Here is a 9,798-nt window from a genome sequence, read left to right on the forward strand (position 1 = left end):
AAAGGAAAAATAAGGTGGTAATTTTTATTCTTATAAACTTTTCTAAGGATTTTACTCTAGGAATATAAGGTACTTTTGAAGTAACTTTAGATCAATTGTCATACTTATTCAAAGCAAATTCTTACATAAAGTATATAGAGAGTTTCTCTGCCCTAACTTTAAAATATAAGATACCAACATAGAAATTCATGGGTTGACATCAGTATAGTTGTTTATGTGTCCACGGAGGGTGAGTTTTAAAAGGCTTTTCTCTCCATATTTTTGAAAATTTTCCTCTCTGGCTATAGTAGCTGTGTACATTTATTTCTCCCAAAACAATATACTTGGGGGTTAGAGTCTGAATTATGATGAAGATTTTGTGGATTATCAATGTTTATTTAATACAAACCAATATGGGAATAACATTATGGTCTCTTTGCCCATTTCCTCATAAATTTATAATAAAATATTTCTAAGAGGGCATACATCAATGCCTGCTGCACCTGACCAGCAGAAAGAATTAAAAAAAAAATCCCTAGAAATTGTTTCAGAAACATCTACACAGCTTTTTTGAAACTGCTGATCCTAGTAAAACAAAAGTGAAAGATCTGAAATCTTTGGGGAGAGTTATAAGTCAGGTTTTTAAAGAACACATGTTAAAAAAGGCAATAAAGTAGTCCAATCTATTTTCAAATGTTAATTGCTTCATTTATTGAGGATCATATAACATCACTGCCTTAAAGAGGAATTATTTTAACATGACAACATCCATAAAATCCACAGAGTAATATGTAGAATTGTGTGTATGTCTCTGTGTGTGGGTCTGTGCATTTTTATTGTAGGACTATTTCTAATTTCCATCTGATTTGCAAAGATATCCATGAAAGTTAAGAACTAAAAAAGAGCTTTGATAGGTGGGAGGCTTGGCCAGGAATGGTGTTTGGGGCTTATCAAAGGGAAGGCCTTGGAAATGAATACAACTTCTTCCTCTAATGGGTCCTGTCTCCATTAATCTAGGATCCCCCAAAGACACTGATAAACTGCCTGGGGTGGGCGAGTGTGTGTGTGTGTGGGAGGGGTGTTATTTAGCAACTTACCATTCAGAGCAGCTATATCATACTCCAGGCTCCCAATGGATACATTCCATTCTTTTTCTTTCTTTTTTTTTTTTTTGCTTCTTTTTTTGGCATATGGAAGTTCCCAGGTTAGGGGTCGAATTGGAGCTGCAGCTGCCAGCCTATACAACGGCCAGGGCAACACTGGATCCAAGACACATCTGCAACTTACACCGCTGTGGTAATGCTGGATCCTCAACCCACTGAGCAAGACCAGGGATCGAACCCACATCCTCAGAGGCACTGTGTTTGGTTCTTAACCTGCTGAGCTACAACAGGAACTCCTCGACTTTTTTCTTTTGGCCACACCCAGGCCAGGATCAAACCCGAGCCACAGCAGTGACAATGCTGGATCTTTAACCTGCTGAGCCACCAGGGAACTCCTTTAAAGGCTCTCAACTCATCGTAGCTACAGATCATAGTTCAAAGGTTGAGTTTATCATACATGCTCATAACCACATCCTCTGCCTCTGTTGTTTTCCATAGAGCACAATGTGCATCTTATCCCCTTTTCACATTAGCAGGTATTAACTTGGTTTTCTTGCAGAATATGATTATTTTCTGATGGCAAGTCCACAACATGGAGAATAAATTAAAAAGCCGTTGGGGAGTTCCCACTGTGGCTCAACAGGATCTGCAGGGTCTTTGCAGGGCCAGGATGCAGCTTCCATCCCCACCCCAGCACAGTGGGTTGAGGATCACATTGCCTCAGCTACAGTATAGGTCATAGCTGCCGCTCGGATCTGATCCCTGGCCGAGCGAACTTCCATACGCTACAGGTGCAGCCAAAAAAGAAAAAAAAAAGGCAGTTGGCAGATGACCCACAAGGGTGTGGAGAACACTGACTCTTCCTGTAGATTATTACACAAACATGCTGTCTTTTCCGTTAGGAAGAGTGGAAATTGGAATCAATGCACGAGGATGCTTTTGAACTTCATGATATTTTTATTATTTAATACAAGATGAAAAGATCCCTCGTAAGAACAGGTAAAATTAGTTCAGTTCAGAAATACATCTCAAGACATCTCGTTGTGATAGAAGAAATAAAAGCAGCAAAGGTGAAATAGCTCATTTATATTTTTGTATTAAGATTCTAATAATAATAATGATAACAATAAACCTTTACTGAGTGTTTACTTGTCACCCAACATTTTTTTTTGTCTATTAAATCATTTCATTAGCACTGAATATAAAAGCATGTGTGTGCATGCATGTGCCTCTGTATGTATAGCAATGAAACAAACACAGAGAGGTGCAATAAGTTGCCCAATGACACACAGCCAATGAGGGCAGGAATCAAACCCAGAGAGCCTTCTTTTCTAGCCACTAGGTTAGACTGCTTCTCTAGGAGAAACTAAACCTCTCTTTTATCCTTTGAAGTAAGGATTACTTAGATGCTAGTAAGACAGAAAGACAGGAAACATTTTTATCTGAGAAGTCATTTTTATCTGATCTGTGTCTGTTCATCTATTTATTTGGCACTTGCAATCTTCTAAATCACTTTAATCATATCAAAGTTTTCTCAGATGTAGAATTTTTTCAATGCTACAGTTAAAAATAACACCTGTGTTAGCATCTTGGGACAGAAAAGCACATACATGTCTAAGTCCTTGTGCTGTGCATGTGGAAGTTCCAGGGATCAAACCCGAGCCACGGCAGTGACAATGCCGAGTCCTTAACCGCTAGGCCACCAGGGAACTCCTTGCGTTCTCTTCTGAGTTGATAGCAAATGCTTTGGGCTTGGATTTTCTCATTGCGGAAAACCAGAACTGCAGGTTCATGGTTTTATTCATTTAGCACAGACCTCCTCAGTTCCCAGCAAAGGGAGGCTTTTCCCTGTTAGGACTCCCCAAAGATGGGGTTTACTGAGAAGGGGACCCAGGATATATGACTCCTTGATATTTTCCCATTACCCGGGTGGTAGTCAGAGATGGGACTGCTGTTTCCTTGGAGAGCCTTCCTAACAAACAGATGATTAAGCCGTGGTCTAGGAATCGCGTGACCTTTCAGAGAACCTTGTCTATCCTTCTAGACTCCACATAAGGGCTTCCCAGAATGGCGTGGAACTGAACTGGCTCCCTTTCTCACGCACAGGGAGTTGTAGCATGGAATCAGGATTTGTGCCTTGTTCCATTCAGGCAACAGCTGGGCCACCACGGCCACAGTGAATCCCTATTCTCCCAGACATGGGAGCCAGAAAGTATTTTAAAATGAAGACTGTGAGGGAGTTCCCTTTGTGGCTCAGTGGTAACGAACCCAACTAGGATCCTTGAGGATTTGGGTAGGATCCCTGAGGATTTGGGTTCGATCCCTGGCCTTGCTCAGTGGGTTAAGGATCTGGCATTGCTGTGGCTGTGGTATAGGCCAGAAGCTGTAGCTCTGATTCTATGCCTAGCCTGGAAATTTCCATATGCTGTGGAAAAAAGTAAATGAAATAAAAATAAAATGAAGACCTTGAGATGTGTGTTAGAATTTTCAACAGGATGCTATGGCTTCACAGGTGTGTGTGTGTGTGTGTGTGTTTGGAGAGTGGCAGGAGAAGGGAGAGACTCTCTCTCAACCCACCTGGGGAGATTCTAGAAGATTCCATAGAGAAGTGTCACAGTAGGAATTAGGAGAGGGAAAACACCATTTCAGCAATTGGGTGTAGCATTTGCAAAGGCAAGGAGGTGGGAAAGAATGCAAACTGTTTGGGAGGCTCTAAGCAGTTGGTGACGAGGAGCCTAAGCATTTAGAGCAAAGGCGGTTGGGTCTCAAAGACAAGCTTGAGGGTTAATTTTCTTCTGGAGGGAACAGAGAATCATGAGGAACTTTCCACATTCACAGCCTAACCACTATGCGTCAGGCCTTGGGAAAAGTGACAGTTAATATCAAAGCAGATGCACCTTCTGGCAACTGAACACATGATTGGATTCTAGAGTGATTTCTTCCAAACTCTGCGGCCTCACGGTTGGTTTCCTGAGGTGAAAAGCCACACAGGACGTTCACAACTCAATAATCAATGAACAACAGTGTGGAAGGCAAAGGTGAAACAGAAGTTAGAGATTCTGAAAAAAGCCTTGGGAGGAGAGATCTGGGGAGTAACAAACTAAAATAATTCCTAATTAATTTTTTAAGAAATTGGGATTAATAGATACATACTACTATACATAAAGTAGATAACCAATGAGAACTTACTGTACAGTATAGAAACAGTACTTAATATCTTGTAATAACCTATAATAGAGGAGAATGTAAATATGTATGTTATTATATATATATATATACACACACACACATATATATAATCACTTTGCCGACCTCCTCAAACTAACACAATGTTGGAAATCAACTACATTTCAGTATAATTTTTTCAAAAAGCCAAAAAAAGAAAGAAAGAAATTGCAATTACACTTGACTCTTATAGTATGTCATTATTCAACAAATGTTATAGGAATTCTCCAGTAGCCTAGTTAAGGATCCAGCATCGTCAATGCTGTGGCTCAGGTTCATTTGATCTCTGGCTTGGGGAATTCCACCTGCCATGGGCATGGCCAAATGAACAAACAACACAAACAAACAAACAAAACCAAGTATTATAAATGAATGGCCCCCGAGCTCTCTCCTCATTTCAATAACTCTTTCTGGAGTCCCCATTGTGGCTCAGTGGTTAATGAACCTGACTAGGAACCATGAGGTTGTGGGTTCGATCCCTGGCCTTGCTCAGTGGGTTAAGGATCTGGTGTTGCCGTGAGCTGTGGGGTAGGTTGCAGGTGCAGTTCGGATCCCACGTTGCTGTGGCTCTGGTGTAGGCCAGCGGCTACAGCTCCAATTTGACTCCCAGCCTGGGCACCTCCATATGCTGTGGGTGCAGCCCTAAAAAGACAAAAAGACAAAAAAAAATAAATTAAATAAATAAATAAATAAATAACTCTTTCTGCAAACCCAGTTTTCAAACATTTTAAGCGATCATGACAGACGCAGGCCAATGTGTTCTGTGTTAACGTATGCACACACTGACAGTGGATTAGGTTCAGTCACCTAGTGGCAAAGCCATCTCACAGAATTTTGGAAATAAACATCCTGTCCCAATAAGGTTTCAAAGTGGTTTTTAAAAAGTGGATGAGTGGTTGTGTGATTTTTGGTGTCGTTACCTTGTTCCTCTCTTGCCACACACACACACACACACACACACACACACACACGATGTATACAGTCCTGTAAGAACATAGAAGTTGGGGTCCAGCGTCTTTATTTCCCTTTATTTACTCCTCTGTGGGTAGCAGTTACGGTATTGAGCAAACATCACCAGACTGAGTCTGACGTTTGGGGGTTTTTCCCAACTCTGCCTTCAGCAAATTCCTTTTTTAATCTCTGGATTTCATCTGCGAGGAAAGAAAATAAGTCTGGCTGGACGATGTCTATGACCTCTTGCAGCTCTCATGGTCGGCACAAGTAGGCAGTAAGAACTGTACCTACCACCTTACATGACAGGATTTCTGGCTGGACCACTTGGTATTCCACATGTGATAAGAATTTCTCTTCAATAAAACAGAAGCCTAACTAAAAAGCTTTGATCACTAGTGATGGTTGCTGTAGGCAGAATGTGAGGGAAGTCTCTTTCTGTGGATCCTTCTTTTTTTTTTTTTTTCTTAGAAAATTTTTTAATGTAAGTTTCAAGTGTAGCGCATCCTAATCTGACCTCTATATTCACTACAGAGCGACCCCCCCCACAATCCATCACCATCAACTGACCCCCTTTACCCATTTCACTTACCCTCAGTCCTCTTCCCCTCTGGTAACTATTAGTCTGTCCTCTGTATCTATGAATTTGTTTTTATTTATTTATTTATTTTCAGGGCCGCACCTGCAGCATATGGAAGCTCCCAGGCTAGGGGTCAAGTCGGAGCTACAGCTGCCCACCTATACCACAGCCACAGCAACGTGGGATCGAGTCTCATCTGTGACCTACATCACAGCTCATGGCACCACCAGATCCTTAACCCACTGAGTGAGGCCAGGGATCAAAGCCGCATCTTCGTGGATATTAGTGGGGTGATTAACCCACTGAGCCATCATGGGAACTCCATGTATGCTCAGATTTTATCTTCTGAAAGGTTTTGGAGAATCCCACAGATTCCAGAGTCATAGAAATCCCAGCGTCTGAAGTGCTAGTATACAAGCAGCTTTATTCACCGGTTTTGCAATACCTCCAGCAGGGCAGTTTTTTTGTTTTTTTTGGTTTTTTTTCCCCAAACTTACTGTTATCAGCATCTCCTGGGGGATGTTTTAAAATCCAGGTCCTTGAATTTAATGATTCAGAATGTCTGGACCTGGTCACTTTCTGTCTCTGTTCTTAAATCCCTCCCCGGGTGATTGTACAGCAAAGTCAGATCCAGAATTACTGACCCAGATAAAAATCACCAACTGTGCACTGTCAGGATGTGGCCTGTGGTCAATCCTCCGTGTCCCCCTAGGTACATGGCCAGCCTCAATAACATTTTTTTTCTTGCTTTTTGGGGCGGCACTCGCGGCATATGGACATTCCCTGGCTAGGGGTTGAATTGGAACTGCAAATGCCGGCCTACACCACAGCCACAGCAACGCAGGATCCAAGCTGTGTCTGTAACCTACACCACAGCTCAGGGCAACACTGGATCCTTAACCCACTGAGTGAGGCCAGGGATTGAACCCATACCCTCATGGATACTAGTAGGATTCATTTCCACTGTGCTACAGTGGGAACTCCCAATAACATTTTTGACTAAACACACTGTTGGCCCAAGGAGTGCCTGCTACCTCACCGTGGAGTGCCTTATGCCTATGCCCTCCCTTCCAAACAACAGCATTCTCTGACTTTGCTCATAAATTCTATCTCCTAAGAAATCCTCCCTGGTCACCATTGCTAAACTCCCATAAGGCACATATTCCTAGCAATTCAAATACATTTTTCAAATGAAGGCCTTTCTTCCCCCTAAATATATTTACCTCTTGCCTGCTATCCTAGAGAATTCATTTCTTAGTCCAAACAACTTGTTCTTTTATATTTTTATTTTTTCTTTTGGCCATGCCTGCAGCATGCAGAAGTTCCCAAGCCAGGAATCGAACCTGTGCTATAGCAGTGACCTGAGGCGCAGCACTGAAAATGCAGAGTCCTTAATTCAGGACCAGCTATTCTTTTAAAGTTAGTCTTTTAAGGTTGAGGAAGGTTTGGCATTAATCACAGATAATCCCTTATATAACTTAGCATTGGACCATATAATAAAATACGTTTCTTCCAACAGCTAGTAGCTTCCACTGAGAAAAAGCAGTTTTCATTTTTAAAAATTTGTATTATGGTTGATTTACAATGTTCTTTCGATTTCTGCTGTACAGCAAAGTGACACAATTATACAAATATATATATATATATATATATATATATATATATATATTATATATATTCTTTTTTCATATTAGCTTTCATCAGGTTCCATCACCAGTGATTGGACATAGTTCCCTGTGCTGTTCAGCAAGACCTCATTGCTTATCCATTCTAAATATAACAGTTTGCATCTACTAACCCCAAACTCCCAGTCTATTCCACTCCCTCCCCCTTAGCAAATCTGTTTCTTATATCTGTGAGTCTGTTTCTGTTCTGTATATAGGTTCCTCTGTTCCATATATTAGATTCCACATATAAGTAATATCATATGGTATTTGTTTTTCTCTTTCTGATTTACTTCACTTACCATGAGACTCTCTAGTTGCATCCATGTTGCTACAAATGGCATTATTTTGTTCTTTTTTATGGCTGAGTGGCAAGATGTGGTTTTCATTTTTAAGGGGCAGGAGGGCAGAAAAGCAGGAAGATTGAAACTGGAGATGGGGGGTGGGGCGTCTGAAACAGGAGGTGAGGGTGAGCTGAAGAAAAACAAATGCCACCAATGTTCTCATTCCTAATAATCTCATAATAATAATGCTACCCACTGCCTTTGCTTTTCCTCACATGTGAATGGTGTCAAAGGGTGTTCTGCGCAAATGAACTCCTTCTCTGAACATTGGTGAACTGAGTTTTGTTCTGTTTTTATTCTTGGCATAATTCCTGTGCCTCTGGTTTTAGACCTAAGATTGAAAAGCATGGTTTTTCCCATCTCCTTCCAGCTGCAGGCATGTTTGCACCACTAGTCAGAGCCACAACCATGACATCTCATTTGGGCAAGTGCGAAGAAGGGAGAGGATGGAATGGGCAAGGTTTAAAAACCCAAATGATAGACATGCTGAGAAAGGAGGGCTGATCCCCAAAGAAATTCCACACCTTATACCAAATATGGCAAGAATTTCAGAACAAGTAGCACAGGGTTAGTGATTCCTTAATAGGTACTCGAGACGTGTGGGGACTATTTTGAAATAAGGCCTTACAGCCTGTTCTTAGACACCACGTACCACAGGCTATTGTCTGATTTCAGATGGGGGGGAATAGAAAACACGAAACTAAACTAAATGTATCTTCATACCAATAATTAAGATCACACTAATGTGACATGGAACAATCACTTAATGACACAACTTGATGAAAATGTCAGCTAAGTAAGCGTGGGATGATATGAGGACAAAATAACCATCAGAGTGTCTGGTTTTTAACTTTAAGTTGATCAGGCTTGCCCTATATAGGTGGGAATGAGAATTATCTTTTCTTTTCTTTTCTTTTTTTTTTTTTTTGCCATTTCTTGGGCCACTCTCATGGTATATGGAGGTTTCCGGGCCAGGGGTCTAATTGGAGCTGTAGCTGCCAGCCTACGCCAGAGCCACAGCAACGCAGGATCCAAGCCACGTCTGCAACCTACACCACAGCTCACAGCAACACCAGATCCTTAACCCACTGAGCAAGGCCAGGGATCAAACCTGCAACCTCATGGTTCCCAGTCGGATTCGTCAACCACTGAGCCACGGACGGGAACTCCTGGAATTATCTTTTCTTTCCATGCACCTGTGAATGCTGGAGGTCTCAAGGCCTTCACCTTTCTTGTAAGTTCAAGGGGTACATGGATTTTCCATATTCCTTGAAAGACGGCAAGACCAGATCCTCCATCCCCGAAGTTAGCTTTCACACCCAGTTCAGTCGACCTTTGCTCTTTTCTAGCTTTTTCTTATTTCGAAGCTGATGTAAGAAACTGATTAGTTTTCTCTTTCAACTTCCAAAGCTCAAAGTTGCTGGTAGGTAGGTGTGTAAACATTCCAACAAATGGGACAGCGCTGGTTGCTCGGGAAGGACAGGGACATGCTTGCTGTGTTTCTGCTCAGAGCTCTGCTTCTCAGCAGAGGATGATCAGAAGTGCTGTATTGTGGGCACCAGGGTTGAGAGACAAAGACTTGCTCACCCTGGGGGTTCCCGTCATGGCTCAGAGGTAACACACCCGACTAGGATCCATGAGGACTCGGCATTGACCCCTGGCCCTGCTCAGTGGGTTAAGCATTGCCCTGAGCTGTGGTGTAGGTTGCAGACAAGGCTCAGATCTGGTGTTGCTGTGGATGTGGTGTAGGCCACCAGCAGCAGCTCCTATTCAACCCCTAGCCTGGGAACTTCCATATGCAGCAGGTGTGGCCAGATTACAAGCGAAAGCAAAGGGAGAGGCTATGTCTAGAGGAAAGCGTCAGCCTGGCTTTGATAAGGTTTGAAGGACGAGCCTCACAGCAAATTTATCCCTCCTGACCACTGCAACATTTAGCTTTTGCTGCATAACAA

Source organism: Sus scrofa, chromosome 17 (assembly GCF_000003025.6).
Source record: "Sus scrofa isolate TJ Tabasco breed Duroc chromosome 17, Sscrofa11.1, whole genome shotgun sequence".
NCBI classification, from domain to species: domain Eukaryota; kingdom Metazoa; phylum Chordata; class Mammalia; order Artiodactyla; family Suidae; genus Sus; species Sus scrofa.